Source organism: Pinus tabuliformis, chromosome 2_2, assembly GCF_031772625.1.
Source record: "Pinus tabuliformis cultivar Carrire ecotype Pingquan chromosome 2_2, CPIR1, whole genome shotgun sequence".
Lineage (NCBI taxonomy): Eukaryota > Viridiplantae > Streptophyta > Pinopsida > Pinales > Pinaceae > Pinus > Pinus tabuliformis.
Window position 1 is genome coordinate 469,848,026 of NC_142300.1, and position 16,785 is coordinate 469,864,810.

General features: G+C 34.2%; 1 pseudogene; it reads right to left on the bottom strand.

Annotated features, from left to right (window-relative positions):
* Positions 1 to 11,513: 11,513 nt before the first annotated feature.
* LOC149193359 (splicing factor 3B subunit 6-like protein pseudogene) lies at positions 11,514 to 11,882 on the bottom strand (annotated as a pseudogene).
* Positions 11,883 to 16,785: the final 4,903 nt, after the last annotated feature.

The following is a 16,785-nucleotide window of genomic DNA, read 5'->3' on the forward strand; positions in this document are numbered from 1 at the left end:
AAACATGAAATTCAAAGCATGAAATAGTCAAGATTAAGAAATTTGACTATCATGAGTTGTAACATGTATGGCAAGCTGCACACAACCATTATTTAAGACAATAAAGTAAAAATTAGTGGCACTTGGACTTGCCCACTTTCATGACCTATTTTTTTGTTTGGGGTTCATATTTTTTCAGTTTTTGTATTTTTTGATCTTTTCTTATTTTTCTTGTCCTTTGATATTTCTTTTAGGACATACCCTCTTTACATTTTTTAATTTTAATACGGAAAACATTTGCAGAAATCAAAGATATGTACAATATTACAAGATTTAACCTTAGCCAATTCAAATTTATGAATCCTATCACTATAGGACTCTAACACTACCCAAGCATAAAAGAGATACCTTTCCCACATCTTCCTCTAGAGAAAAAGAGCCTTTAGAGCTAGTCCATATAGATATATGTGGCCCAATGAATACACATTCCATTGGTGGTAGTCTTTATTTTCTAAAATTCGTTGATGATTACAATAGGAAGATATGGGTGTATTTTCTAAGAAAAAAAATAGATACTTTCTCAAGATTTAAAAAGTTCAAAGCAAAAGCAGAAAATCAGAGTGGAAATCCTTTGAAATTACTCATATCCGGCAGAGGAGGAGAATAAAACTCCAATGAATTCAAATATTTTTGTCAAAAACAAGGAATCATCATGCAGAACACAACAAGATATACTCCATAGCAGAATGGAGTAGCAGAAAGGAAAAATCAGTCGATCATGAATATGGCTAGATGTATGCTTCGTGAGAAGAAGTTGTCAAATAACTATTGGGCTGAAGAAGTTTCGACAATAGTGTATGTTCTCAACATATATCCAACAACCAGTGTCCAAGATAACATACCTCAAGAATAATGGGATGGTAAAAAGGTAAATGTATCACTAGTACAAAATGGCTAATTAGTTACTAAAAAAATGACTAAAATTTGCATATAAATGACCATTTTTCAATCGGTGACCAATAGTAGCTAATTTACAGTATCTTATAATGCGACTAACTTTTAGTCGTTTTTAGCTTAGTCATTAATTGGTTGTCTCAATTCTGTTGTCTACTAGTACATTTAGTCATTAATTTGATCATTAATTTAGTCATAAATTATCACAATTAATGACCAAATATACAACAAAATATATTACTATATGATCACCCGAGAAAACCAATTAATGATCAACGAAATATGACCAAAATGGTAGCCGTGCTATAATATACTGTAGATTAGCTACTAATAGTCACATATATGCAAATTTTAGTCATCTCTTGAAACCAATTAATGACCAAAAAAATATGACTAAATTTTGGTTCTGGTATAAGATAACGTAAATCACAAATTTATCATTTGCAGTAGTCATTTATCTTTTTTTGGTAGTTTCACATCCATAATATAAACTACTAATTTAGTAGTTTATATTCATTTTATTTTCTTTCATTAATAATCATTATAAAAAACTAATTTAGTGGTTGTATATTCATTTTATTTATGTTCATTATTAATTAAAATAAACTACTAATTTAGTAGTTTTATATTCATTTATTTGAGTTCATTTTTAATCAACATAAATGGATTATTATGATTTTAAGACTATATTAAAAAAATACCATACATTATTCATGTTCATCTAATATGTAAACATGTGAATCATGCACTCTCATAAGTTGATAACAGAAAAAAATACAAATCAAATACAAATCGTAAATAATTTAAACCACAAAATTTATTATATGAAATGCAAGTATTATAATATGAGTTTCTAACTAAATATTGATTGTACTATAATCTACACATGAATTTTTAATCACTTCAAAACATTCCCATTTTGTTTCCAATGCATTTCACATCCTTCCACCATTCAAATAATTCAGTAGTTTGCCTCTAAAAACTGTGTAACTGATAGCATCCACCAATCGAGAGTCACGCTAAAGACTAGAAGATTCATTCTTTGGATAGTCCAGGGCTGCTAGATGAATCCAAGGTCTTCGATTTGCAACCAATAGATATTCTTTTAAATATTAATAATGTGATCTCCTCTATTTTTTTAATTAAAATGTCTACTAAAACTCTTACCACTATTTGTAATATAATGAGGCTATAGAACTTCATTTACAACACATGGAAAGGTCACAAAAATACTAAATATAATGGCCCCACTTAAAGACCTCTTCCAATGATTCTCCACAACAAAAATTAGAAAACATTGAGATATGCAAATTCATGCTTGAGGTAGGACTTCATACACTTCATAACAACTTTTTATAAAAATATTGATATTTTAGTTAAATGTTCAACTAGAGTATGTAAAACAGGTAAATAAGTTCCTCTTTGACATGAGGAAAATGAAAGAAAAAAAAATAAAAAATTGAGAGAACTTACCACCAAAAATGCCAAAATTTTCACCATAAAAGTATTTTGTAGAATTCTTGCCATGAGAAATAAAAAGGTCAAATGTCCACTGCATGGTCACATTTGAAGCAATAATTAGATACAAAAAATTAAACCAAAAATTTTGAAATGGGCACACACACATAATATAACCATGCATCTTACAACTTATAGCTACAAACTTAGTTTACTTTTACAAGCTATGGAGTATGATTGTCTTATGTACAACAAATGCATATTATATTTATCTGATTGTTGACATGTGAGTACATAAAAACAAATTTCTACTCCAATGTTATTTATGTGTTTAGCTTATTTTAGAAATGCTTCATAATTCTTTGTCTTAGAGATTGTCCATTCTATATCTTTACATTGTACAACATAAAATTAGGGTTAACAAAAAGATGCTTCAACCAAAAACAACAATGAAACTATACAATTTTCATATGCTACATGCAAAATCTAGAAATTCAAGGCAAATGGAGTTTCCAAACCTTTTTTGAAATTTAAAGGTAACACAATTTAAGATACCGATTGTGCAAACTTGTAACAATTTGATTTAAGAAATAAACCAAGGCGTTTGAAACCCGAATCCAAGTCCTTTTAGGGAAAATGAAAAGTATCCTCTACATGAAAGGGAGGGACCTCAGGAAATTCATAATCTAGAAGGCATGATTTTTCATTATTAATCTCCATGCTTGTGGCAAGTAGGTTTTGGGCCCTGAGAAGCCATGGATCTAGCTATTTCATCTACATTCTTCTTTTGTAAGTTTTGAGCACATGTGGTGGTATTTAGTGGGCATCCTCTATGGTATATCACCACAACAATTCTTCTTTGTTGATTTAATCTATCCTTCTCCAAATAAGTAACAATACAAAAATACAGTGCAATGAAATGTGACTAGCAATATCAACTCTTCCTTCCAATTATTCTTTCAAGTGACACATACTTGAATAGCACACACTAGTTAACTGCTCACAGAAATGATATAAGCACTAGAATCACCCGACGAGATTCTATGTTTTAAGTAGAAAATCATGATTTCAAGTAGATTTGAGCTGCATTAAATCATTCATCAATATATCTTTAAACTTGAAAGCAAATCAAACAAGGAAATGGGAAAAAGAAGCATTATCACTACCTAATTTTTATTATGAGCTAATGATTTTCAAAAGCAATTGCACTTGTCGAGGAACTTGAGTTTGGAAATGAATTCAAAGCGCAAAATATTTAACCAAAAGAAAAATTGTATCACAAGGGCAGTTGAAATGTTACTCTTGCTTGATGAAATTAAGGTTGTAATTCCACATTTGGCCACGCCCAACATTATTTGTAATTTTATGCAGTGTTGATAACATCATTGATTTTTGGCAATGTGCCGAAAAATTGTGAATTTTCATCCTGAAAATATCATGACTTTTCCCATAAAATAAACATTGTATGGTTTACTAAAAATCATAATTGTTTTCCAATTTTTTACGACCAGTTTTAGTCTCAGCTTGCTCAACTATGTGGGGATGCTGCACTAGGCCTGATAGGTGTTCCAAAGTTGGCATGATATTATGAATCCAGGTTGTAAATGCACACAAAGAAAGTTATTTCATACCAAAAATTAAAAATCCGGTAATCCTCCTGCCTACTTGTATGGCAACTTTTCTTTCTTTTCGTAACTCCGATGGACAAAGAAAAGAATTGAATTGCAACATAAGATAAACAAGTCAAATTAAACTTTGATGAACACACTCAAATAAACTATTGCAATACATAGTATTACCTGGGCTTTGTATTCTTATCATTTTGCATGTGAAGGCCAACCTCTCTTCTAAACACTAAGACCACTGACCAACAAGGGCAACATAATCCAAACATAAATACAATAAGACATAATTATTGGAAAATGTCAATTTCAACTCTAGTCAAAGTTCTAAGAATCTAATGTAAAAATTCCAAGAGAATTGCCTAAAATGATAAAATCTATTTCAAAGGAAAATGGTTTTTAAAACCAACCAAACCAGAACTAGAACTAGCTAATTCATCCAGTTTGACCCTAAAAGAGGATGGTCTGGTCCTTGAATTGGTTTACTGACTGGTTCCATATCAAACTGGTTGTTTTAGTACATAACTAGTTTGATAGGCCAATTCAACACATATAATCAATATTTCATGTATTTTATAGTAAACTAGTTCCTAAATTGATTCTGAGTCCAATTCCAATGTTTCAAGCATGGAAAAGCATGGAACCATTTGAACACGATAATCAAAAGAATTTAATTGTCCGTGATGAACTAACTGGAAATAATACGAAATGAATACCATGGTTCTTCCCCCTTATCTCCATTTGCCTCAAAACATGACCTCCCCTCCTGTTCTGGAACAAAATCACTAGGACGAATTGTACACATTTCCTTCTTCTGACCAACAAAATTGGATATCAGAGCTGATTTCCATATTTTTCTATCCTTCTAGGATGCAACCAGTTCTTGTGGATGTAAAATCATTCACCTCCTACAATTATAAGAGACATGGTGCTAACATTATGAATATGGCTCAGCTACAAAAAACACCTTCTTCTTCCTTGGCAGCTTGACTCTCTTTGCAAAGAGAAATTGAAAGATGAAAGAGAATTTTCAATGGTAAGTGTAAATGTCAAATGGAGATGGAAATGGTGTAGAGACACTAGGTTAGGTTAGGTGATTTAGGCTTTTTCAGCCTTTTTTTTATCACTTTTTGTGTTTAAAAAAAAACATGAGGGGTGTCTAGATGTACCCCTTTTTGGGAGGGTGCAGCCACAAACCCAAATTTTTAGGGTGTGTCCTAGCACACCAAGAAAACACTGCACTGTGCATTTCATGTTTTTTCATAAAAGGGAGGAAACAACATAATGCTTTCCTAGGTGGCCCTGAGGCCTATGGTCCTAAGGATGCAAGGAGCATGTCCCCAACCTTGGTAGTATGTCCCTGTGTAACATTGGATATTTCCACATAAAGCTAATAGCAAAAACTTGGGGAGTTGGACTCTGTGTCATAACTATTTTCATTTGTCCCTAATTATCCATGTGTGCTGAAGGACAATACCTCTCTAAGCAATTGGGATGTTATAAATTGTTAAAGTCAACTTGAAACCATGATGAAAAAGTCTTGGAAGATGGGAATTTGTGCTTTGGTTTAATCACTCGACCCATTTTTTAATAAATTAAGATAAGTTTGGTATTGAATATAACAATTTAAACTCCACTATTTTAATGTTTGTTTTAAGCCTAAGTTATTTGAAATTTTATAGAGTCCATTTTATTTTAAAAATGAATCAAATACTACCACAACTAACAAAGAGTAGATCATGGCGCAAAGAGAGACATAATAATATAATGACAAGAATACAAGGAAATTCCTGTGTACTTATTAAGCCAGAAATGCTAGAATATGAGTCTACCCCATGAGGAAGGGATTCAAAATCTCTATGGTAAAAAATAAATTTGGATTTAATAAGCATGGTCAATTTTTGTGTTTAATAAGGCTTCTCATGAACTAAGTGGGGAAGGTTACTAATAAAAAATAGTGTTACACTGATATTTTCATAGAAAGCTAATAGGGGAGAGCGGAATTGTGTGTTGTAACTATTTGCAACTATCCCCAGTCATCTAAGTATCATGCGGAAAGTGTCTTCTTTAATAAATGAATCAAATACTATTGTAACTAACAAAGAGTACATCATGGAGCAAAGAGAGCCAAAATAATCTAGTGACAAGAACACAAGGAAATTATTGAGTATTTATTAAGTGAGAAATGCTAGAATACAAGTCTACCCAACGAGGAAGGGATTCAAAATCTTTACCATAAAAGCTAAATTTGGATTTAACAAGGATGTCAGTTTTCGTGTTTAGAAATACTTCTCATGAACTAAGTGAGGATGGTTAATCATGAAAAGTAGCCTTACATTGGTGTTTCAACATAAAATTAATAGGGTAGAGCATAATTTTGTTCTATAACTATTTGCAACTGTCGCTAATTGTCTACGTGTCTTGAGGGAGAGTGTCATTTAAGAAATTATGGTGGTAAAAAATTGTTAACCTCAACCTAATATCATGATTAAAAATATGTTTATATATTGGCATCTAGGCTTTGGTTTAATCACCTTATGCATTGCTCAATAAATTAACATAAGTTGGATATTGAATATAACAATGTGAACTCCATTATTTCAGTGCTTCTTTTTAGCTTAACTCAAATAAATTTTGACAGAGTCCTGTGTTTTTTAGAAATGCATCATGTGCTATTTTGTTAGTACATCATGGAGAAAAGGGAGCTACAACCATCTAATGATAATAATACAAGGAAATTACTAATACTATCCTAATTAACCTTGAAGCACTAGCATAAGAGTCTATGCCCTAATAGGAAGTGATTCAAAATCTTTATGGAAAACAATGAATTTTCCCTTAACAAGTAGAGTTGGTTCTTGTTTGAAAAGCCTCAATTCCCTTAAGCTTAAGAGGGGATGGTTCCTCAAGAAAAGTAGCTTTACAGTGATATCAAAGGATGCAAGTTTCTCCATTTCATCTATAATTCCAAGAACTTTGTAAAGGTAGATCAAAAGTGTATCAACGCCCTCCTTCATTAAACAATCTAAATCCTTGTTTTGGGAAGCCTGAGATACCTAGAGTTATATAAACAATACAATATTGCATATAAAAAAGAAATTGTGTCAGAAAAAATAGTTGTTGTAGACTATTTGATACTTGTGCAAATATTTAAGTGCCAAATTTACAATTTCTTTTAGAATTGTCACCTCCTTTGATAGCATTTCTGGTAGCGATTAATAATCTGAGGAATCTCCTCAATTTCTAGAGCTCAAGGAGTGGAAAACTCGGCATGATATTTTCCATTGGGTAGGAGATTCTGTCATGATCATTTTGTATCAGTTGATGAAGCAAGGGCCTGGACATTGGGTTGATAATCTGCAATTGATACACCCACTCAACCTTCTCAATCCAAAATAATTGATACCAATTTTTTTAAAAGTACACTATTACATCCAGGGAGATAAACTTGGGAGAGATTGATGCTCATTATGTTATATCTATAAACCAATTCCTAGCTCAATGATCAATATTTACAATCAATTAGGTTACCAGTTACATAGCCACCATTTACCATTTGAAAATGAATAGTTGAAGTCTTCCTAAGGTGATAAAGTAATTTACTACAGCTACAAGAGTAACAATAATATAGAAATTTTAAATTTTGATGAAATAAAGTTTTAATTAGAAAAATGAAAAATATATGTTGGTGTAACACATGATAATCAATAGATGTTAGCTTTACCTGTGGCTTGGAATCAGTTGTCCTTCACCTTAGTGCACTTCAACAAAGACAAAACTTCTTTGTACTCTGCAGTAGTGTCGATAAGGGGTAGTAGTGTTGTCATTAAGGCACATGTATTCTTTTGCTTGATTTGACATGCACGTGACATCTTTAGCAATTTATTTTCTGAGGTGTTTTTCAGTTGAGAAAAGTACACTATTTCTGCATTTTAGAAGTGTTTTTTCATTTTCAGTTTAAGCACAAATTTATTTTTACCAAAAGTATATTTCCTAGAGACAATTCCAGATTTAGCCTATTCTCTTCCTTATAGGAAACTTGGGCACATTATTCTAGGCAAGGATTGAATTGGGATTTCATCTCTAATTTAGGTGCACCAATCAGATTGGTTACTTTTGTATGCCTTATCCTTTTCTTTTTCCGTAAAGAAAAGGCAAGGTAGGAGTGTGAGACAATTCAGTTTTGAATTCTTTCTTTAGGACACATATTTTGAATGACAAATAATGATGTGTGATTAAGTGAGGTGTATATGCTTGTCATATTTTCCAATTTACTGCTTTTATGCAAATTTAAGTAAATGTAGTTTTTGTTTTGAGTTTCTCAAAAGCATTTAGTGTCTACACTTTTGAAAAAACAATTCCGGTTTAGAGAAATTAGTTGCTGTGCTATTTTCAATTCCAATTTTTGAGTGTTGTAGATTCTACTGTGTGTTCGTAAATCCCTAGAACCTTCTAGCAAAGCTTCTAGTTCCTCCTGAACTATCAATTCATGCCATAGGGTCATCCTTCTTGTAGCCTTCTTATAATACTCTCCATGCCTTTGTAGTATGCATCGTTTCTAAATTCTAGAACCCCACTGCTTTCCAAGGTATGCACAAGACACATGATATTAAGGCCTCTAGTCACTAAGCGAGACTACGAAAGTAGAATGAAAGATGACATAAATTGGCCTCTGTTGACAACGTGCAAATGAATACATATTTTAACCTCAAAAAAATATTATATATTAAAGCAGCATAATACATTACAATGAAAGTTACATACCATAACACAACTTTTTTAAGAGGATGCAAGTTGCTCCATTTCATCTAAAAGTCCAAAAAATCTGTAAAGGTATATCAAAAGTGTATCAACGCCCTCCTTCATTAAATGATCCAAATCCTTGTTTCGAGAATCCTGAGATACCTAGAGTTGTATAAACAAAACAATATTGCATATAAAAAAGAAATCGTGTGAGAAAAATGCTTATCTTTCGGGGAAAGGAAATTTTTTATCGAGATATTCCCTGGATAAAATTAGTTGTTGTAGCTTATTTGATACTTGTGCGAATACCTAAATGCTATATTTACAATACTTGTGCGAATACCTAAATGCTAAATTTACAATTTTGTTCATAAATCTCACCTGCTTTGATAGTATTTCTCGAAGCAATTAATAGTCCGAGGAATATCCTCAATTTCTAGAGCTCGAGGACTAGAAAAGCTGTCATGATCTTTGCCATTGGGTAAGAGGGTTTGTCATGATATTTTTGTATCATTTGATGAAATAGCGGCATGGCCATTGGGTTGATAATCTGCAATTCATACACCCACTCAACCTTCTCAATCCAAAATAATTGAAACCAAAATTTTTAGAAAGCACACTATTACATCCTGGAAAATAAACTTGGGAGAGCTTGATGCTCATTATGTTATATCTATAAACCAATTCCTAGCTCAATGATCAACCTTTGAAATCAATTAGGTTACCAATTACATAGCCACTATTTAGCTTTTGAGTATCAATAGTTGAAATCTTCCTGAGGCAATAAAGTAATTTACTATAGCTACAAGAGTAACAATAATATAAAAATTCTAAATTTTGATGAAATAAAGTTCTAATTAGAAAAATATGAAATATATGTTGTGTAACGTAGGATAATCAATAGATGTTAGCTTTACCTATGGCTTGGAATCAGTTGTCCTTCACCTTGGTGGACCTTAACAAAGACAAAATTTCCTTGTACTCTGCAACAGTGTTGATAAGGGTCAGCGGTGTTGTCAATAGGGCACATGTATGCTTTTACATGCATGTGCCATCTTTAGCAATTTATTTTTTGAGGTGTTTTTCAGTTGAGAAAAGTACATGCTTTTTGTATTTTAGAAGTGTTTTTTCATTTTCAGTTTAATCCCAAACTTATTTTTAACAAAAGTTTGTTGCCTAGAGGCAATTCTAGATTTAGCCTATGCTCTTCCTTATATGAAACTTGGCCACATTATTCTAGGCAAGGGTTGAATTAGGGTTTCATCTCTAATTTAGGTGCACCACTAGGATTGGTTACTTTTGTAAACCTTAGCCTTTTCTTTGTCTATAACAAAAAGGAAATGTAGGAGTGTGAGACAATTCCATTTTGAATTCTTGCTTTTTGATACATCTTTTGAATCATAGAGATTGATGTGTGATTAAGTGAGGTGTATGTGCTTTTCATATTTTCCAATTTACTGCTTTTATGAAAATTTAAGTAAATGCAGTTTGTTTTTTTGAGATTTTCAAAAGAATTTAGTGTCTACACTTATGAATACACAATGCTAGTTTAGAGCAAGATGGTGTACTATTTTCAATTCCAGTTTTTGAGTGCTGCAGATTCTATTGTTTGTTCATAAATGCACAAAACCTTCTAGCAAAGCTTCTAGTTCCTTCTGCATTGTCCATTCAAACCATAGGGTCATCCTTCTTGCAACCTACTTATAATACTCCCCATGACTTTGCAACATGCATGGTTTCTCAATTCTAAAACCCCACTTCTTTCCAAGGTATGCACAAGACACATGATCTTAAGGCCTCTAGTCACTCAGTTGGACTACGAAACTAGAATGCAAGATGACATATGTTGGCCTCTATTGACATTGTGCAAATGAATACACAGTTTAACCTGAATTTTTTTTATGTATTAAAGCACAATAATACATTACAATGAAAGTTACATGCCACAACACACCTATTTTCAGAGGATGAAAGTTACTCCATTTCATTTGTAAGTCCAAGAAATCTCTAAAGGAACATCAAAAGTGTATCAACACCCTCCTTCATTAAAAGATCCAAAACCTTTTTTCGGGGAGCTTGAGATACCTGGAGTTGTATAAACAATACAATATTGCATATAAAAAGGAAATTGTGTCAGAAAAATGCTTAGCTTTGGGGGAAAGGAAAATTTTTTATCGAGATCTTCCCTAGATAAAATTAGTTGTTGTACGCTATTTGATACTTGTGTAGACACCTAAATGCCAAATTTACAATTTCTTTCAGGACCGTCACTTATTTTGATAGAATCTTTGGCAGCAAGAAGAAAGTCGTTAATAATTTGACGAATCTCCTCAATCTCTAGAGCTCGAGGAGTGGAAAAGTCGGAATGATATTTGCCATTGGGTAAGAGAGTTTGTCCTGATAATTTTGTATCAGTTGATGAAACAGGGGCCTGGCCATTGAGTTGATAATTTGCAATTCATACACCCACTCAGCGTTTTCAATCCAAAATAAATGACACTAATTTTTTTTAAAAGCAAACTATTACATCCAGGAAAATACTGATATAATGCAAATATCCATTATAAAGGAGGTTGATGGAATGTAGGTAAACCTTGATAGAGATAACTCTAATTGAGAAAACCTCAATTTTGAAAAACCATAATTCAGGTAAAACCATTTTAGAAACACTAATTCAGAAAAACCCCAAATAAGCAAACCCCTTAAAGCTCTGAATAGACAACTTTTTAAGCCTCCGTAGACAAAAAAGAGGTAAAATTATTTATCTTTTGTTGAGACACCATATTTCTCTTGCATCTTGGTGAGGTCTTCCTCCCTCTTGTTGTCAAACTTTTTGGTCATCTTGGACTACTAGTAACAGAGGACGATGAGATACCTGTTTGCGACATTGAAGCGTGATAGGTGATCGACGACATTCTTGGCGTCATATATGTCTTCATAAACGACAAAGGTTATCCCAAGGATATCATTGTTGATGCTAATCTAGATCTGCCTGATGGATCCATATTTTCCGACTATGTCATGCACTTCCTACAATGTTATGTTGAATGGAAGGTTCTGCACATACACAACTTTGTTCACCTCTCGCAGCAGCTGAGTATTGGCCTTCCTTAAGCTTATGCTCATCCTCACTTCCTCTAAGCTCCTTCCTTCCACCAATAGTCAAACATCAACCTCTGCGTATTGATGTTACTTACCTCCCTGAAACAACAAATACCCATTATATAACGTGAATATACGAGGGCAAGCAACTATAAGTTGTCACTACATGTTTTTCATTAGGAGATACCATGGCCAACTGAAGCCAAGAAATATCAGACAAGTGGGTACATGAATTAATGGATATAAATTCAATGCATACCAAAGCATGGATATACTTACCCACGTAGGAAACCCTTCTAGTATGCCAAATTGGAGAGAAGAAAACATTTCCTCTCTAGTGGACAGCATTGATAGTTGGTTTCCAAGCCTCAACCTGCTCCTCCCTCCAAATTCTAGGCATATCATAGTACCTATCAGTTGCACACCTTATAATTCCCACCATAATTTGGATTTCTAAAACAATTTAGCATAGCTTTGGGTAGAGTCGGACACGCCAACAACTTCTACAATAGGAATACCCTAGGGCTGGTTCTCTAGGAATAGTATAGGATTGTGTGAGGTTGGGACTTGCAATTGTAGGATCTTTGTTTGGTTAACAGTGCAAAAAGAAACCTTGAAAACTCCTCTCGAGTGTTATCAAACTCAACATATGTTGTTGTCGGCCGGATAAATCATTCTTGCGGACAAGACCGATCTCCATAGTATTTACAGATATCTAGTGATAAGCAAAACAAGCAAATTATACCTTTCTCTAAATATTGCGATTTATAAATAAAATCCAAGAGGTGTTTTAGACCCTACCTTAAGTCCAATGCTAGTTTGTGGCAGCCACGCTTCGACCATCCAAATGAGTTTCCTTTTTAGAACCTGCAAACACAAACAAGCACACATAAAATAACACCTGCATAGCCAATATAATAAATCATATTCATCATGGTAATCAAGGAATCCATGAAATAAACCATAAGAGACAGTTTATTGAGAAAAATATACTTGATTGTATTAACTTTAAACAAAGAAGAACTTTACAACCTTGGTGCCTTGATATTGTACAAGCTCCTCCCATGGTCCAGCAAGAATCTCCTCTACTTTGACAAGCTTCACACTCTTCCCAAAGAGATCAAAAGGTATGTAATCTCTCCTCTCAAGCTCAATTAGGAAGTCTAAATTCCAACAGCATTTACCCTAAAAAATATTCAGCTTTCAACCTCCTTAGTAACCAGCCCAATGCCTCATTTTATAGTGCTGAGGAAGGAAGTTACCAGGTCAACCTTCAAATGGATAGAGTCCTCCTTCAAAGGGATAAGCTCCTCACATCAAGGGGTTAGCTCCTTTAGTTATGGGATGCATGAACCTCAAAGGAGCGAACTAACCACCTCAATATTCCCTCTAGAAGCTTCTAGAAATAACCCAAAGTGAGTTTTTAAGAATGTACTTGCGCCTTTTTGACTTTTACAAGGGTCTGCACCATTTACATAGGAACAGAGCGGGCACGTCCGCAAGGAACATGACCAGGGGGTGTGGGACCACAAGTAATGCTAAGAGAAAGTGTGGAACCAGAGTCTTAGAGATTTTGAAGGACATTCTCTCATTTTTCAAGGCTTGACATGAAGATCTGAGGTTTAAGACTTGCATAGGAGGAAAGTATGAGTGGTGATAGACTCACACTGATTGCAGAATGTCATGGTGACAATATTTTACGCAACAGATTGCCCCCTAAAGTACGAAGTCTGTAATAGATAGTATTTTTCATCTAAGAAGAGTGAAGTACTTTATCATTTCAAGGATCATCCTGTGGAGAACCTGGTTGGAACCTGTAAAAACATTCAATACAAAATATATATATGTGTGATCATATCATTGCTGAGGTAGGCATTCCTGTACTCAGATAAAAACTGACTAGAAAACTAAGTAAACTGCTTTGATATAGGAATGATCTTGTAATACATCACAAGTATAGACATATGTAGACACAGTATGGCCATAGCCATTTGTTTATGAATAGTCCACTGTATAATGAATAACAAAATTCCTCACAGCCTGGATGGTGGAAACTAGATCCAGGGTCTTGATTTCTGCTTCCCGAACTAGTACGATTCTATCCATGTGAATGAATGTGTCAAAGTCGAACATGGTAGAAACCACTTGATTACCAGTCAATGATGTAAACTGTTAACAAGTGTGAGAGAAACCACCAGTAATTCCAATGGCTCTCAAAGTACTAAGTACAATCCATGAAATGTGAATAGATGAGTTGATGTCGAACATGTCATGGAATCCTTTGATCAAAGGTCCATGATGCAACCTGTTGTCAAAGGCGAGAAACCTGCCATTGAGGCATGCAGATTTCAAGGTACTGATGATTTCTAGATCATCTTTCTAGATAATGAGCTGAAGTCGATAGAAAGCGATCTGTTGTAGGCAAGCCCACAACACGAAATCATAGATCAAATTTGAAGAAATATATTTGCAAGGACTGACTCAGGGATGGTCAAGATGGATGACAGATATTTTGCAGATGAATAGTTTATTTGCACTGACCTCTTGAACACATAATGACACTGCATATGGTTTGGTGACAATTGACCCAAAGCTAATACCCAGAAACTGGCTGAAGACTTTCAATATGGTTTGATTAACTGTTAGGCATAGGATTTCCCAACCCGGGTGAACAAAAAGTGTCATGTTCAAGAGTGGTTGAATGCTTTTCTGAGACACAAAGTATAACAAACAGGTTCATTTTTCTCTCTTTTCCCCACCATTTCTAGCAAGTACCTCTTTATTTTTTAACAAGCTTGAGGAGGATAACATTTGCTTGGTTATAAGCTCATCCTTCGGATGAATCCAACTTAGTTTAAATTCGAACCCTAAGAAGGAGTGGTATGTTCCTGTTTGTAATTGAACAGGTCTTTTACTATTGAATTTTAATGAGTCTAGTATAGGAGAAACTCAGCGTTTTTCAATTTTAGAGACTCAGAAGAAAAAATTAAGAAAACTCCATCATTGTCCTTTTTCATAAATTTGTGTCTCCCAATCCCGAAAAAGTATAAAATAATACTTGAGAGAACCACTTGACCATTACGATCAAGGAGTAATTTTCATAATTAGTGTCTCTGATCTGAAAAAGTAAAAAAGTGATCAACGACACATCGTTTTATAACCAATATCGAATTTGAAACGACAAAAATCCGGCAATTTTTTATTTTTATACGGTCATAAAAAAGTTGTAAATGGACCGTCCTTTTAATTCTGTTTTAAAGAGCTTAAAAATAAAAACTCAGCAATCTTTTCATATTTTAGGAGTCAGAAAAGAGCTTAAATATTACTCTAATGTTTTTGTTGAAAATGATCAATTTTGCCTGAAAAATCCGATATTCTGCACAAAAACTCAAACATTACTCATACCGGTTTAAAATAAATAAAAATGCATCAAAAACTTACCTCTTTAAAGTGAAAAATAAACAAATTAAAAATTCATTTATTCAAAAAAGCTTATAAAAGGGGATTTTGTAAATTCATTTTTACCATTTGACTTCAGAGTGAGAAAAGAGAGCTTTTGGGTAAGAAACTTCACGTGAAGATTGCAGAAAATCCGTCTGTTGGAATCGAAAACTGTCACCTCCAGGTAATCCACATCACTTTAATCTTGCATTTCAATCGTTTGAATTTTGTTTTTAGGTTTCTATTTTGATTTTTAGGAAAAATTTAGTTTAAAAGACCGCTCACGGGGGTCTGCAGGCATAGCATGCAAAACCTGCGGACCCTGACTTTTTCCTACACAGGAAAGAGCCAGCGGCCTGCACATGCTATTTGGGTAGAGTGCAGACCTACGCACTATCTCTAACTAGAGAGTGTAGTCCCCATGACATAGGTTTTACAATCTCAAATTCTTCAATTTCCGTCCAAAAGCTTTGAATTAAAATATTCTAATCCACCTCTTCTTTTAATGTAGGATATACACCATGCTTAGTTGGCGGGAACAGCAGCACAAAGATGTGGACCTTGCTGCAATTAATCATCAACCTTCAATAGATGCATTGAAGGCATGCAGGTTATTTAAATTCTGGGCCATACCTGGCATGAGGGCCCAAGTAGACTGTTTGCAGTGGCTGGTGGATAGATGGAATATATAGGACCAGTGTTTCATTATTGGTATCCACTAGCTCAAAATGGAGCCAGAGGACATTTACTTTTTGACTGGTTTGCCTAGGAGAGGTGAACATTTGACTCTATTTGGGACTAGGCCAGGTAGCCAGTCTGTCGATAGTCTTCGGTTAGAGTTTTGTAATGACCAAACCAACGACAAAGGGATTGATAACAAAACCATCTCCCGTCCTGAACTCAAAGTGATTGCATTTACTGTCACCTGACTCTGCAGAAGTGCAACACTAAATATGGCCACCGGATCCCAAATGTGGATGGCAGTAGACTGTTATCGATGTACCATCTTCAATTGGTGCGAAGCTTTGTTGGCTAATGTAAAAGGCCAACTGACTAGAGCAAAGAACAGACAACTAAAAAACTTTGGATGTGGTTTCTTAGTTGTGAGCTTTGGTCTAGAGAGGGTCCTGATGTTGGTCCCACAGCATCTTTCCGTCGGAGCTGGACTTCCCCGAGAGCCCAAGCTGATGCATTGGGTTGCAGTTATGGCCTGTTATCGTAAGGAGGGGTCAGAGGTTTTTTGATTTCCTCCTGAGTATTTTCATTGGTTGGAGAACCAAGTTTTCGCGATTCAGGATTTTCCTTATGCTGGGATGGATTATCGTGGTGACCCAGACATGGCTCTTCCACCAGGAGAGCAATGGGATGACTCAGGTAAAATAATTTTCAACATTTTCTAATTTGTTTTTTTTTTTTTTGTTTTTAAATCGTCGCAAAACTTATAGTAAAAAGTTTCAAATTCAGATGTAGGTCCACGGCGACCAGC